Below are 15,934 nucleotides of genomic sequence, written 5' to 3' on the forward strand. Positions count from 1 at the left end.
AGTTGAATCACTGGGTCATATGCCATCTATCAATTTTCAGCTTTCTGAGATATCTCAGTATTGTCTTCCATAGCGACTTTACCAGCTTATATTCCCACCAACAGTGGCTTAGAGTACCTTTTCCCCCACATCTTTGCCAGCACTTATTGTTTGTTGATTTCTGTAAGAAAGACATACTAACTGGGGTGAGGTGAAATCTCATTGTGGTTTTGATTTGCATTTCTCTGATGGCTAGTGATCTTGAACATTTTTTCATGTGTCTATTATCCATTTGAATTTCCTCTTTTGAAAAATGCCTGTTCAAGTACTTTGCCCATTTATTTTTTAAATTATTTTTCTAAAATTTTATTTAAGATATACAACTTTCATGTAATTCATATATATAGATTCAGGAACATAGTGGTACTTTCCAACCTACCCTCCCTCCTGCCTATGTTCTCAAACTTCTTCCTCCTCCTTATCCTATTTCCTCTCTTAATTTTTACAATGATCTACTTTCAGTTTACTTTATACTCATAAGTTTAACCCTACATTAAGTGAAGAGTTCAACAAATAGTATGAAGAAAAAAAAAACAATAATATTCCTCAATATTTGAGACAAGGACTGTTTAAATTCATTGCATGTCAGATTGTCAATTTTACTCCTACAGATTATCTTTTAGGTACTCTATTAGTTATCACAGATCAGGGAGAATGTATGGTATTTGTCTTTTGGGGACTGGATTATTTCACCAAGTATAATGGTTTCCATTTAAATACTTTTTTGCAGAAGACAGGATCTTATTTTTTTTTTTAACTGCTGTGTGGTATTCCATAGTATGTGTGTGTACACACACATACACACACATATATACACACACATGTACCATAATTTTGTTATCCAGTCTTCAATTGATGGACATCTGGGCTGATTCCATATCTTAGCTATTGTGAACTGAGCTGAAGTAAACATGGGGGTGCAGATCACACTTTAATATGCTGATTTCATTTCCTTTGGGTAAATTCCCAGGAGTGGGATGGCTGAGTTGTATTGTAGGTTTATATTCAGGTTTCTGAGGTACCTCTATACTGTCTTCCACAGTGGCTGCACCATTTTACATTCCCACCAACAGTGGATTAGGGTACCTTTTCCTTGGCATCCTTGGCAACATTTGTTGTGTGTTGATTTCTGTATGAGAGCCATTCTAACTGGGGTGAGGTGAAACCTCATTGTGTTTTTGATTTACATTTCCCTGATGGTTAGTGATCCTGAGCATTTTTCATGTGTCTGTTGGCCATTTGAATTTCCTCTCTTGAAAAATGCCTGTTCAAGTCCTTTGCCCATTTCTTAACTGGACTGTTCATCCTTCTGAAAGGCAGAATTTGTAGGCTGCACATAGAATTGGACTAAATGATACTGGAGATCTTTCTGGGATATGTCCCTCATATTTCTGTCCATATTTGGCCTCTCTGATCAAACAGTTTTGTTTGATTTTTACTCTATTTGTCTAGTTTAGCTCTATGCTATTATTGATCAAATCAAAAGTAAAGGAGGGTCTAACAGTTAAACTCCTGGGAAGTTAGAGAAGGTTCTGTCTCCAGGAAGTTGAGATAATCCCACAAGGTTTTTAGATGTCTTAGTGTCTTAGGGAGGGTCAAGAGCTCTTTACTCCATCTCAGTCTACTTGATCTGGCAAGCTCAATGGCTCATCCTGTTTTATATATATTGGATTGTACCTTTAATTTTAAGGAAAGGTTCTGGGAGAGAACCTCTGTAAATAAAATCAGGTGCCTTGGACACAGTAGAAAGATCCCAAGACCCAATTTTGATGTTACAGAGGACTTTATAAAAGATGAAGATGAAATGAATTTGGGGGTTAGCAATCAGTTTCTAGATAACTACATTAAGACTCTGAAAACAAGGGAATATAAAGTCTACCTCAAATCAAAAAGGAAATTCTTTAGTTGACACACTTTTTAGATACTAATTCACAGCTGCAAAAGAAAGTTATGAGGTTAATTCACAGTTCAAAAAATATCAATTAGATAGCTGAAATTTATCAAGAACACACATTGTTTCTTTATGTTACAATTCTTGATTCTCTTAATAACACAGGGAATAGGTACAACTATTATCCTTATTTAATGATAGACACTTAGAGAACTTAAATAACTTCACAAAATTCAAGAGTGACAAAATCAAACTCATAATCTAAAATGATAAGACTTGGGTACTATATAATTTTGACCTTAGTGGGAAGAGAACATTTTCAAGTTCATGAGATAGGATTTCAAGTATTGTAGAATATCTCAAGTATTTCAATTGCAAATGAAAAATGCATGTAGAATACTTGATATCATATCTGGCATACTGTGGATAGTCAGAAAACATTACTTTTTATGATATGGAAAACTAGATTGTAAGGTAAGAACTTAAGTATTAGATTCTAAATTTTGGGTTCCTAACACTGCTCCAGCTTTTGTGATTTTTCAGCAAGTGTCATTTTCCTTCCCTGTAAAATGGGGATAATAACATTCCTCACTCTGTGAGTTGCATGGTGATCAGATAAAATGGCTCTGTTCTTAGCACTATGCTTGGATTACATAAAAAAAATCATAGATTGTACCTACTGTTGTTGACTTTAACATCAGTGTCACAAAATCAATGTTAGTGCTTTTAAAATCATTGACATCAGAAGCTATAGAGTAAACAAACCAGACTGAGAGGCACACATGTGTTTCTCTTGGAGTACCTGAGCCATAACTCACCTGTCTACCTAGCAGGGGAACTATAAAACGGTGGCAAAAAGCTTCAAATTCCCCAAGAACTGTGGACTTCCTGACACCTTGCCAGAAAAAAAGGAGACTAGAGGGATTTGGGACACCAGTTACTGAGTGAGAAGTTGGAATCTACTTTCACTGCCCTTGCACTTGCTAAGCAGAGTCCTTGTTTGTCCTCTGCTAAGCTCCTTAGCCATTTGGAGCTAAGAACTAAGAGCTCTCAACCTGATGCCTTTTTTAACTATATACTTTAGCCTTACCAGTTTTCTCTTGGCTCAAAAAGCAATCACACAATAATAGTATCATATGAAGTAAAGAATCTTTCCCCAATTCACAAAATTGCAGGTAATTCTGTCATTCAATTAAGGTAATGCCTGCTTTGGGGCATAACCTTCATCTTAAATCCAAGCCCCAGATGGGCTGTAGATATATAGAAGAATAAGAATAGCATGAACAATGTTTCTCCATTGTGACATTTGGGAATAACATTCTCCTGGAATTTCCTGGTGTATCTATCTATTTGGGTCACAAAATCAGTTTCAATTGTTTCACAGAATGTAAAACATCATCACCCTAATTTCCTCTGTCTCTGTATGAATATTGCAATAGCTGTAATGCAAATGTAATCTTAGCAAAACTTATATTGCCTTTTGAGAATATTTTCTTGCATATTTTGTGAGGTTTCAAGCCCTTCATGAATAGGATGTTTATTAATAGGAATACTTTGTATATTTATTTCACTATAAACCAAAGAAATGATATACTTTCAAGGTTAATTATTTGTCTTCTGAAAAATGCTTTTTGGTAAATGAAGTTATTTAAATTCCTTTTCTTTAAAAAATGTGAGGTACAAAATTCCACTTTCTAACAAAATTTCAGTACATTGTACATAGACACAGTTCTGGTTATAAAGTAAGGAATACAATTTCCTTGAACATTATAGTTCTTATATTCTATTTTTGTGCAATAATTTTCCCTGGTAACAAATAATGTACTTCTATTGAATTCAAAATTACTGTAAATGTGCTGAATGAAGATAATTTTACACCTGTGAATTCCCATGCCCTGCAACAGTAGATTGCAGATCTCAGAGGTTTAAGGATCTGAATTATGTCACAAATTAATGAGCTGAAGACTGATTGCAATTGTATATTTATTAGCACAGTCACTAATTTTTCTGTTGCATCAAATTCATGGGTCATCCAATGTAAGGCAATGAATAGCCACAGAAATATGTTGGACTTGGCAAGTTCAGGTCTTTTAAAAAATAACCTAAAAACATATTCTTCTCCTGGGGACTGAGGAGGGAGAGTCTGCTGGTGCTAACCCAATACTGGGACACTGTGGACCTTGGATATGTGAGCCTGGGCTGAGCTGTGCAGGGGAAGAGTGAATTGATAGAATGAAGTGGACTCTTGCAGCCCTGATGAAGAATCACTTGTTCTGTCCACTACCTCACCTCCTCTTGCAGTCATGTCAGCAGAGTCAGCAGAGATGGGGGGGGGGTATATTTATAAAGGATCCTGAATCTTTCCTTCCTTTTATTCTAATTTACACTGTGAACATGGGTTTCATACATGTAGCTACCAAATCAAGGCTCTCTTTATATGTCTGGAATCACAATATATTGTGACAAGAAGATTACTTAGAAATCATTTAAATTCTGTGGAAGATGCCTTTTATGAGAGCTGAAGGAAAAAGGGTTTAGAGATGAGCTGTATCTCTCAATGGCCAGATGCAGGGGAGGTTGCCTGGCCACTGCCCTTCCCTAGATGCTGCTGCAACCACTCCTGTGGTTCTGTGGAGCTCATGGACCAGGATTCTGAGCCTCCCTAAAATAGGGACCAGATGCACCCCAGAGACTGGTCATTCTGTATGCTTTATAAATGGTGTATACTTGGAGCAAGAGGAATAGCAAGTGTTGAAATCAAAATTTGGACAGACATTTGTGGGGTTACTGCTTTCTTTTAGTGTTTTTCCTGATTCATCTCCCACATCCTAGTCTGAAAACGTTCCACTGAGTGGGATCAAATACCCATAAGAAGAAAGGCTTTGCTGAATATAAATTTCTTATCTTAGGTTTGGTTACAGACCATCCGGGCTGACTACTCGTGGCATGTGTACCCTAGGACCTTTTCTCCCCTAACCATGACAGAAGGATTGTTTTGCTTTGTTTTTGTTTTTCAGAGCAAAACTACTCAGTCTTTGTCTAAAGACCATGTGAGTGGTTATAAGTCATGGTCGAGGGAAGGGTTTTTGTTGGGTTCCCATACATCTCCTTATCTGAGCTTCCTCCTTTTACTCTAAGTGTATAATTGAATTAGGCATCAAGAATAGGATCTGTCTTGCCTCATTCTCAACTAAAGCATCAATATAATAGATGTCAGATACCAAAATGAGTGTGTGATAAATCCTGTTGTGCAGAAGAAAATGTTTGAGAACCAAGTCCATTTTTTAAATTTCTTTGCCAACTTCCAAAATGAAGGAGTTGAGAGCAGGGAGAAGGGGGCTGTTTGTGAAAAGTTTTTAGAGACAGTGGTACACTGTGAGTCCTGCCCCTAACCAAAGAGGGAGGAAGAGAAATCTCTGTTCTTTATAAATTAAAAAAACAGAGGGTGAAAGGGAAGCTGAGTTGTAACTCTCTTTTAAAGGAGAGGGAAAACTCCTCAGGGGGCTTGGTTCAGTGCTTGAGTGGAGGCTGAGAAAGCTTAAGCATCTTGGACCACAGAACAGTAGTATCTGCACTGAGCTACTCCTAAGAGCCCCAGTTTATAGGGCAAAGGATACATCAGAGATTCCTGTGGCCAGAAAGGACAACAATAGTGGATTAAGAGGGAAGAAGAGTCCAAGCTAGCTGGGCTGGAGCATTTCAATTCCTGTCCTAGAGGAGCTCCTGCAGGATATTGTCTCTAGATTGGGGCCAACTAGAGTATCAGGAGACATGACAAATGGCAGCCAGAGGGATAGATTCTGTTCCCTGTTAGGAGAGTAATCTCTCATGAGCCCAGGGTGGTACCCAGCAAGAGGAGCAGGCTGCTTGAAACATCCAGCAACCCAGAGAACATCTTTTCATTCTTCCCTCTCTACTTCCCAATCAGGAAGTGCTGAATACATAGTTGGCAAAGATGTAAGAAAGAGCCAGGAAGAGAAAAATCACCCCTAGCAAATACCTTTCCCAATAATCAGCTTTATGCCACTGTGCATTGCAACTGAAGGAGGGGATGGTAACACCTTACTGCAAACAAATATGGAAGTATTGATTGATATATAGAACTGGATGTATTTAACTTGTAAGTTGAGACTTTGTTTTATGACTTTAAGTGCTAATTAGAACTCTGTTGCTTAAGAGTGAGAAGCCATGGAAAAGCCAAAACTTTTATCAAAAAGCAGAAGACAACTTTCACTGAAGAAAATTTAAAACAGTAGTGGGAACAAAAAGAGAATAGTGCATGGATTCCTAAATCATATTTGATTCACCTTCTGTTATACAGTACCCTTTTCCTGTGAGTCCAGGGCCAATCCAGTCCTTGCATGAGAGAGACTAAATCAATCTCACTCCATTCATTCTGGACTCAGGTCATTCTTCTTGTGATTTGAGTCATGAAATTTTGAGCTTCCTGTTTTTGAAACTCAGGTTGCTTTTTTTTTTCTTTTTTTCTTTTTTCTTTTTTTTTTTTTTTTTTGGTATTGAAGATATTAATTATATGTCTGTTGATTGCTTTGGTCCCTGACTTTCATGTAGACACATTTTCTCAAAGATCTGATGATTTATCTGGCTGGGTTTGTTCTTTTTTAAAAGGAAGACAGTAACAAGCTACTGGTCATCCCTTGGGACTTAGGTGTGCTAAGAATGTGAGACAAGGACAGACTCACACTGCAATGCAGAATCACAAGCTCTTAGCATCTTTGGGTGATCTTCTCTTGAGTTGCAGCTGCTTTAGAGGAGTGGATCAGCAGTTGTTGTCCAACTGGAGTTGTATCAGAATTACTTGGAAATCTTGAACCTTATCCCCAAAGTCTGCGATTTGTAGATATGGTGAGAAGCATAGAAGAATGCTTTTCTAACAAGGCCCCAGATGACACTGTTGATCTGCATACTAGACTTTGAAAACCACTACCTTTGGGCAGGATTCCTTGGCATTATTGATATTTTGTGCCAGATAATTCTATGTTGTGCTTCTCAGTATGGGGTCTGTGCATTTGTAGCATGCAGGATGTTTAACAGCATCCCTAGCCTCTATCCACTATCAAGGATGAATAATGTCTGGCTTGCAAGCTGTATAGGACCCGCAAAATAATTTGGTCTGTCCCTGCCATGGTAACCACATGTGGGACTTGAAATTCAATAAATCTATAGCAGGCTAATTTTTAAGTTGATAATTTGTATGGTCAGTGAACAATGCTATACATATTCAGATGGCCCTTGGCAGAAAAAAAGGTTCCCCACCCTTACATGCTGGTAGAAGCATCATCCCCTGACCTACCCCCGACCAACTGTGAGCACCAAACATATCTTGAGATATTGTCAAATGCCTGCTATTGGAAGAAATACCCCCTGGACTCAGCCACTCACTGACTGCCTTAAGTAATTCTGTCTGTCTCCTTCCTGAAAAGTAATAACCTAGGTGCAAACAATCTGAGAGGCACAGGGAGGAAGGGGTATAAGAGTCTCACCTTTCAGCTGATAAAGAGAACTTCATTCCTTTTTTTTCTGTTGTCTTTCACCCATACCACCCCATCCTTCATTTTCAGCTGTAAATCTCTCCAAAGCATTGCCTGGTCCATGGAGGTAGAGGATGGAGCTGGGGAGGAGCACTAGGGATCTAACCCCTCACATAGACATTCAATCTATCCATCCATTTGCAGCTTTGCCCTGAGGTCTGGCTGTGGAGGTACCTGCTGCCTCTCAGATTTAAGTTTTTCTGAGGTTCAGCGGGGCTAACTGGCTTTCTCTCCTCAAATTCACAGTTCCATTTACTCTGGTCAGCTGAATCAGTGACTATTTATCCAACTGCTTCCTGGCTCCAAAGTCTTGTTGACATCTCTCATCCTCTGTTATCTGCTCTCCCATTCTCTTTGTCTTCGTAGAGTTTTGCTATTTTATGCATTTATTTTCATTTCAAAGTGTTACAATGAAGCAACAATAAACATGTATATTTAATCTGCGGTGCTTACCCAGAATTCCCGGGTGCTTTTTTTTAAAATTAGATTTTGGTAAGAGGGAGGGTGGAAAGGGCACAAAAGTATGTGTTTTAGAGAGGTGTTATTAATGGTCTTGGTTAAAGAACAGAAATGTGAAGGTACAAAGTACATTCTTTCATATTTCACTTCTTGCCTAAAGCCCTGATTGTTACACTATCCTCTATTCAAAAAAAGCATTTAAAGCTGAAAATATAGCCCTTAAGAGACGCTAGGGAAAAAAAGGAGCCTCCAAAATAGTTTCTTTGAGCAAGGCAGTATTTATTAAAACCCTTTATAAATTTCAAATACACACTTACATTGGAGTATGATTTCTCACTTAAAAACATAAAGATTATAGGTAATAATTTTACTCACAAAATCAAAGCCATTTAGTCTTACAGTGAGGATTACTCTTAGAAATAACACAGGCATTAAACCAAGTAGCTTAAAAGTGAATTTAAAGCCCCAGAAAATTTTGGATAATTTTTTGTTGTTATTAATATCCTAGTCAGTGGGATCACTTGGCTACTTCTCCCAAATATTAAGTTTACCCTTAGATACGATCTGAAAGTGCATTAAAGTGTTAGTTATCCTTGCTCACATGTAACTCCCGCAATTGCCAAAGGTACGTGTGAAGGAAGTGGAGAAGAGAAGACTCCGTGAACTGACTACAGATGGTTCAACATAAACGGGAACTACGCTTCAAAGTATAATGTGGGATGAATGATTCTGTCCTCGAGCTGGAAAGCTGACTATCACTTCAAATAGCTCTGTATTAAAATGAGTTGTGTGTTCTAAGCCAGCAGTACAAAACCAGAAAATTGAAAAGAATCATAATCCTGAGATATTTGAATTAGTTTCTGTCAATCGCAGTGGCTGCTGCTCGGCCCACTAGGTGGCAGTCTGGTAGTGATTTGCTGGTAAATAGAAAATAGAATCCCTAGGGTAGAATCCCAAGCTGCTAGTTTGCTTTTTCTTTTCTTTCTTTCTTTCTTTTTTTTTTTTTCCTGACATTTACGAGTTTACAATGGAAAATGTTCATGGAATAATAGATGAAAAGTCGAACAATCATGTGAACAGCCATTGGCATAAAATCAAACTGTTTTACAAGCAGTTACAATGGAGTGTTTTAGAAAAATAACAGCAAATAATGTCTGCCATTCATAATAAATGTAATAATGTTCTTAAGAGATTCTTCGGATGGGTGACTGTTAGATGTATCTAAAATAGGGACAGATAAGAGAACAGAACAATGGATAACTTTTCCCAAGAACTTACAAAAGTTAGTCTCCTGGAGTCGTCTACCCTTGGGTTTTCAGCAGTGGATGCCTGCTTCCTCCTTGTGAATCCACCTATCCTATTTCTGTATGAGATACTATTGGTAACAAATGTTTGATAAGTCACTTCGTCTAACTATCTTATTTCATTCTCTCCATTTATGTTTTCCCAAAATCATGTATAAAGATACAAAGATACACTAGAATTTTGCATTGAAAATTTCTCTGTCCTTTCTTATTTCTGGGGCCACCACTTAACAGCTGCATAACCTGAGGCAAATTATTTAACCCCTCACTGCTTCATTTTTCTTTATCTGTAAAATAGAATAGCAACAGTAATAGGCATGTAGGGTTATTTCAGGGTTTAAGTGAGTTGATAAATGAAAAGTGCTTAGTCTACTGCTATATGTGATAAAAGTAAGAGTTTCCTCTCTAAGCAGATTGTAAGGGAAAGAAGAAGAAAATGTGCATTCTGTTCCCCTTTATTATTGCCTTTTAACTGCTAGATATGCAGCATATGCTCAATAAATATTTAAATCAATGCATGAATAAATGAATGACTAAAATATGATGGTGCACATAAGATGCACAAGGGATGAATTAATAAACACACTCTGGCATTTAACATCTTGGAATATTTTTATGAGCATATTAATTTTACATGATTAAAAAATAGAACATTTTAAGTATAAATAAGGCTTCAAGACATGTCAACATTTTAGATACTGTAAATGTTATCAAGCATTAGGATAATAGTTTAGAAAGCTTTGCTGAATCCCAAAACAATGATTTAAATAGTAATCTCCTTAAATTACAAGTACCTTTTAGGTACTTAGCTAACTACCTTATTTTCTTCCTAGAAAAACAGGCCTTCAAATTCAGTCCATTTTTCCATTTAAAAATATTTATTTCTTGATTTGTCAAAAGCCACAAATATGATGATTTGGTTAATTGTGGTTGGTTTTACTGTCAAGAAATGAATGCAAGGTCATATGTGAAAGTTCAAAAAGTTGATGTCATAGAAGTGAAGAGAGCAGAAGTCAAACAAGCTAGGAAGGGGAGGGGCAAGGGAGAAAGTGGATAAGAGGATTCCTCCTAAATAAATATCTGAGGAATGAATGAATGAATGGTAGATATTATTGAGTTCAGTGGTTGGAAACATCCGCTCCACAGGTCACATGAGGCCAAGGTGACTGCAGGGAAGATTCGAATTTCAGTAGATCTGTAGCAGGCTAATTTTTAAGCTGATAATTTTTGTATGTCCCACAGATGATGTTATAACTATCCTAATGGCCTTTGGTCGACATCCCTGACTGTCCCCTTCTCTCACTTCTGTCATCTGAATGTAAGTATAGATATTCAACATTTCTGCAATAGCTACTGCTTCTCCTCTTCCTCTTTCTTCTTCTTTTAAGGTTTATTTATTTATTTGAAAGACTGAGTTACACACACATAAACTACACACACAGAGGGAGAGACAGAGAGAGATCTTCCATCCACTGGTTCACTCCCCAAATGGCTGCAATAGTTTGAGATGGGCCAGGCCCAAGCCAGAAACCTGGAGCTTCATCCAGATTTCCCACATGGTTAACAGGGGCCCAAGCATTTGGACCGTGTTCTGCTGATTTCCCAGGCACCTTAGCAGGGAGTCAGATTGGAAGAGGAGCAGCCGGTACTTGAACCGGCACCCATATGAGATAGCGGCATTGCAGGCAGTGGCTCAACCTGCCATGCCATATCGTTGGCCCTGCAGTAGCTTCTTAAGTGGACTTTCTGACTCTATTCATATCTTATCCCACCTGGCTTATATCCAGCTTCATTTTTCTGTATATCTGCCCTTATTTTGTACTCAAATTATAGAGTTGGTTATGTCTCTTGGCACACACCTTGCCTTTATGACTTTACCTATGATGTTTTCCTCTTTAGAAATGCCATGCCATCTTTCTGTATTCACAAACTCCTCACTGTTAAGCCCAGGTGAAATGTTTTCTAATCATTCTTTTCTAAAGTCAAAGGTCATTTGAGATGCCTCTTTCCTTTTGTCCTATGGCACCATATGCATTTCCCCAATTGACTAGCTACTGCTTCATGTTCTATTTTGCTGTTTATATGTCTGGCTTTCTTTATATTCTCCTTTGGGAGAAGAATTCCTTTTCAGGCATAGTAGTCATTTCAAGAGTACAAGAAAGTCATGTATAAACATTTTGACTTGTTTTTTTTTTCTTTCTGTGGCATGAGCAAATAATTTGGATGGCATAGAAATTTAGTATTGCTACTAATTATAAATGTGTCTAACATGTCCAGGGACAGCTGTACACGCTGTATTCTGTATTACTCTGGGGATGAGTACTGGCCCAAACATTATAAGGTTAATGTCTACTCTATCCCTTGAGTTGTAAACTGCATCAGACACCCAATGACAGGTGTTAACATGATGAATCCAGATCAGATATAGCAGTAACTACAATTGCCAACCCTAAAATGTTATATTCAACATTATACTTGACCCCAAGCTTTGAAAATCAGATTTGTGCTCATTAAGAATGCAGTTATTTTGTAAATTATCTCATACTTTCTTTTCAAATGAAAACCTTTGTGTAAGTGTGTTTTATTCCTTCCAGTATGTATTTCATGAATTGTGAACTTATCTTCCTTTTGTTGATTTTATCTTTGTTTCTCAATGAATTCACAACCCATTGAACATAAAGATTATATATGTAGACATACATGTCAATGGATTTCATAATAAAAATAAGGATCAACTTGTCAAACTGTATAATTTTTCTCATCAAGCAAATCAGTCAAAAATCAGAAATTTAAGAAGCTTTTTTATTTTTATGAGAGAGAGAAGAGAGACAAAGAGAATGAGAGTGCAAGCACAGGCTCCCATCTGCTGTTTCACTCTGCAAATGCCTGAAACACCCAGAATTTGGCCAATTTGAAGCTGGGAGCCTGGAACCAATTCAAAATCTCCCATGTGGGTGGCAGGGACCCAATTACATAAACTATCATCTGCTGCCTATCAGGGTGTACATTAGCAAGAAGTTGGAACTGGGAGCAGAGCTGGGCCTCAAACCTGGGTACAATAACGTGGAATAAGGTCTCCCACACAACATCTTAACCATTAAGCTAAATACTCACTCCAAAATTGGAACATCAGAAAAATCAGAGGACAAAGAAGTTAATTCTAAAGCAAGCTGCCAGTAAATAGATATTACAACTTGCTGGATTATAGAACTAGATTAAGTGAATTGAATTTATCATTCAATGTCAAATTTGTAGTTTTAAAGACATTATTTTTTCCTGGAACATCAGAAAGCTTAAATCCTAGAGAATTGTGCACTGAAAATATAAATCCTATATTTAGCAACTAGCAAATTATTAATTAGTGGGGATGGTAAGCCAGACAACTCTTTCAATAAAGTAAAACTACTAAAAATGGTCATTAGACCTTGATATAAAAAACATATCAAAATGAAAACAGCTAAATGGTTGGCATGAAGCCTACTACAGACTTATTTAATTGACAGGTAGTATTTATAATCTGTATGGAACAGAGATCGCTATTAATGTATATAATAACCATCATGTTGAGAGTTATGTGTTAGACACTATACTAAATTTTACAAGCTTTCTAACAGTTTGTCATTTTAATGGCCAAAATTTGATAAAGAAACAGTTAAAAAACTTCTGTGAGAAGTTCTTAAAGTGGGTGGAAGATGAATAGGGATAGTCAGAGGTCAGAAGGACCCTATCTACAGAGTGAGAGCCTTCTTGGCTGTTCCATCTTTAGCTTCATTTCTAGGAGTGCACAGTGCTAGTCTCACTAATCCTCACTGGTGATTTGAAAATATTTATGATTAGCTTTTTATTCATGTTCTCCTTATTTTATTTATCTGTCTATATATTCATTTCCTCAATGTTATCTGTTTTTAATTTTGAAACCTTTAGATGCATTGATTGAATGAGCCATCTGGTTTACCACTAAAATCCTAATTCAGTTATCAGCAGGTTGTGTTTTGGCTACTGCCTTGGCCTCTCAATTGATTTCTTCCTTCCAATTTGACATCCCCACAAACCACCCTGCAAAGACAGACACCTTTAAGTCTAAGTCAGACCAGGTCATTTCTGTCACTAGCGAGAACCTCTGATGTGTTTTTCCATCTCTGCAACTTCATTCTCATTGCTCTTCCCCTGACTCACTTGCTGTTTGCTTGGGGTTTTTTATTGTATCTTTTTTTATTTCTTAAATGTGAGAATCATCTTGCACCTATAGGTGTGAGCTCATGCTGGCCTCTCCACCTAGGATAATTGCACTCCATCATTATAAGGCCTCCTTCACCTTGATGCCTAGGTATTGTCTCAAATGTTACCATTGAGCAAAGGACATATCTCACCCCACTATGTGAAACTGTAAACACACACCAACACATAAACATGTGCATCTCTGTTCTTTACCATCTTTTTAACAGCCTGTTTGTATTACACAGGTACACAGTAAAAATAAAAATTTTATATGTAGTCAGTAATATGAGTTCTCTCAGCAAGTATAATATTTATAAGAAATTCCCTTGAATTTTTAATTAAACAATTTTATTTTCTGGGTATAATGTCGGTGTTGTCTCCTTTCTAATTACTGTAAGTCTCATTTGCCTTTCTTGCATGGCTGAATTGTATAGATAAACCAAAGCAATGCTGAATGTTAGCTGTGATAGTAAGCAGTGATCTCATGGTTCTGACTTTTATAGAAATAGCTCTGGCATGACAATATCTGTGGTGACTTCATGAGGAGTGATAAGAGGGTGTGAATCAACCTTCAGGTAGCACAGGAAAGCAAGCATGCAGGCATATGTGTTAGGATTATGACTTTGGCTTGCTAGAGGTTTTCAGCATTAAAACATATTTTACCTTAGTATATGATACATGTAGGATTATTTATTATTCATATGTAAGTTATGAAGTCTATATAATAAAGCAAAGCTGGTGCCCTCAATACTTCTCAAAAGCTAGTCTTTATTTACTTATGTTTATTTATTTGAGACATACACACATACACACACACATACACACACACAGAAAGAGGTCTCCCATCTGCTTATTCACTCCCAAAATGCCTACAATACCTGGGGCTGAGCCAGGCCAAAGTCAAGAGCTGGGAACTCAGTTCATGTCTCCCACATGGGTGGCATGGGCCCAACTACTTGAGCCTGCTGCCTCCTATATGCTCCTCCTTCATCTTCTCAGGCTGCCTCCTTTCTAGAAGTAATGGGGATTCTGAAATGTGTATTGTAACCTAAATATGAGTTTGTTATTCTCTTTCTGCATGTTTGTTTCATGAATGAGAGCTAGTAATTATAGTGTTAGATAGACTTGGATCGATTAGTAACTCTACTGGAAGCTGAGTCTAATTTAACATAGAATTTTGAGTAGCTCCTTTTAATTCTTTTAAAATTACACTTTGTAAAGGGGGCCTTATGTGAGATTATAAACAGCAGGAAGATAGGTTTCAATAAAGCTCCCATATGCAACTGACTCAGGTTTGAGTCATATCCAATATTGTAGAGCAGGTGTGATTCAGTCTGCAAACTCTGATGGCAGGAAATTTCACATTTACTTATTATTTTAAATCAACATACAATCTGCTCTCAGCTCCTATACTGTCAGACAGGTGAGAAATCCAGTCTTAGTCATTAAGACTGCATAATGATCATGAAAGTGTTCATGTTACCTATACATTGAGAGAAGTGTTTTATCTCGGGTTCAGCACACTCATTTATGCTCATGCTTCGAGCCCATGCACTCTCTGCTGCCACGTCACATGGAGGCCCAGGAGTCTTTCATTGAGGCTGCAGCCTGCACTGGGGACCTACACTCCCAGGGTCCAGAGTATACAGTTAGCCACCTCCCTGGGAACTGTGCTCTGGAACTATGCTCAGGTTCCGGTACCTCAAACCCCTTATTTTCGTTCTCTGGAGAAATATTTCCACTTCCCTCTGTTTACCTGAAAGGTCCTGCTTCTCTTTTCCTCTGCCACACCACACTTCTCATAATAACATCCAGGAGTTCAGATTTTCACAAAAAAGTAGGAAATGTAGGCATCAATCTTTGATTTCAGGTGGCTTCTGATTTCCTTCCTATCACCATGTCCTCTGAGACAAAGGAGGGCAGCCCTGCCCACTCCTTGAAATTGGTTATGGGGAGTGGGGAGGAGGGACACATCTCTCTCTCTTTTTAAAGAGTTATTTATTTACTTGAAAGTCACAGAGTTAGAGAGAGAGGGAGAGAAGGGATAAGAGAGAAAGAGAAAGAGAGAGAGAGAGAAAGCGAGGGAGAGAGAGAGGGAAAGAGATCTTCCATCCACTGGATCACTCCCCAGATGGTTGTAACAGCCAGGGCTGGACCAGGCTGAAGCCAGGTACCAGAAGCTTCTTCCAGGTCTCCCACATTGGTGCAGGGGCCCAAGCACCTGGACCATCCTCTACTGCCCTCCCAAGCCATAAGCTGAGAGCTGGATCAGAAGTGGAAACTGATGCCCATAGGGGATGCTGGCACTGCAAATGATGGCTCAACCCTCTACCATCACAGTGCTGTCCCCATTCTGCTACTTCTTAACTCAGTGAACTTGAGCAAGTTACACAATATCTCTAAGATTCACTTGTGAATCATTATACTTTCTATTCAGGGTTGTTGGTAGGTTTAAAGTGGTTACATGCATA

This window comes from Lepus europaeus, chromosome 3 (genome assembly GCF_033115175.1).
Source record: "Lepus europaeus isolate LE1 chromosome 3, mLepTim1.pri, whole genome shotgun sequence".
Lineage (NCBI taxonomy): Eukaryota > Metazoa > Chordata > Mammalia > Lagomorpha > Leporidae > Lepus > Lepus europaeus.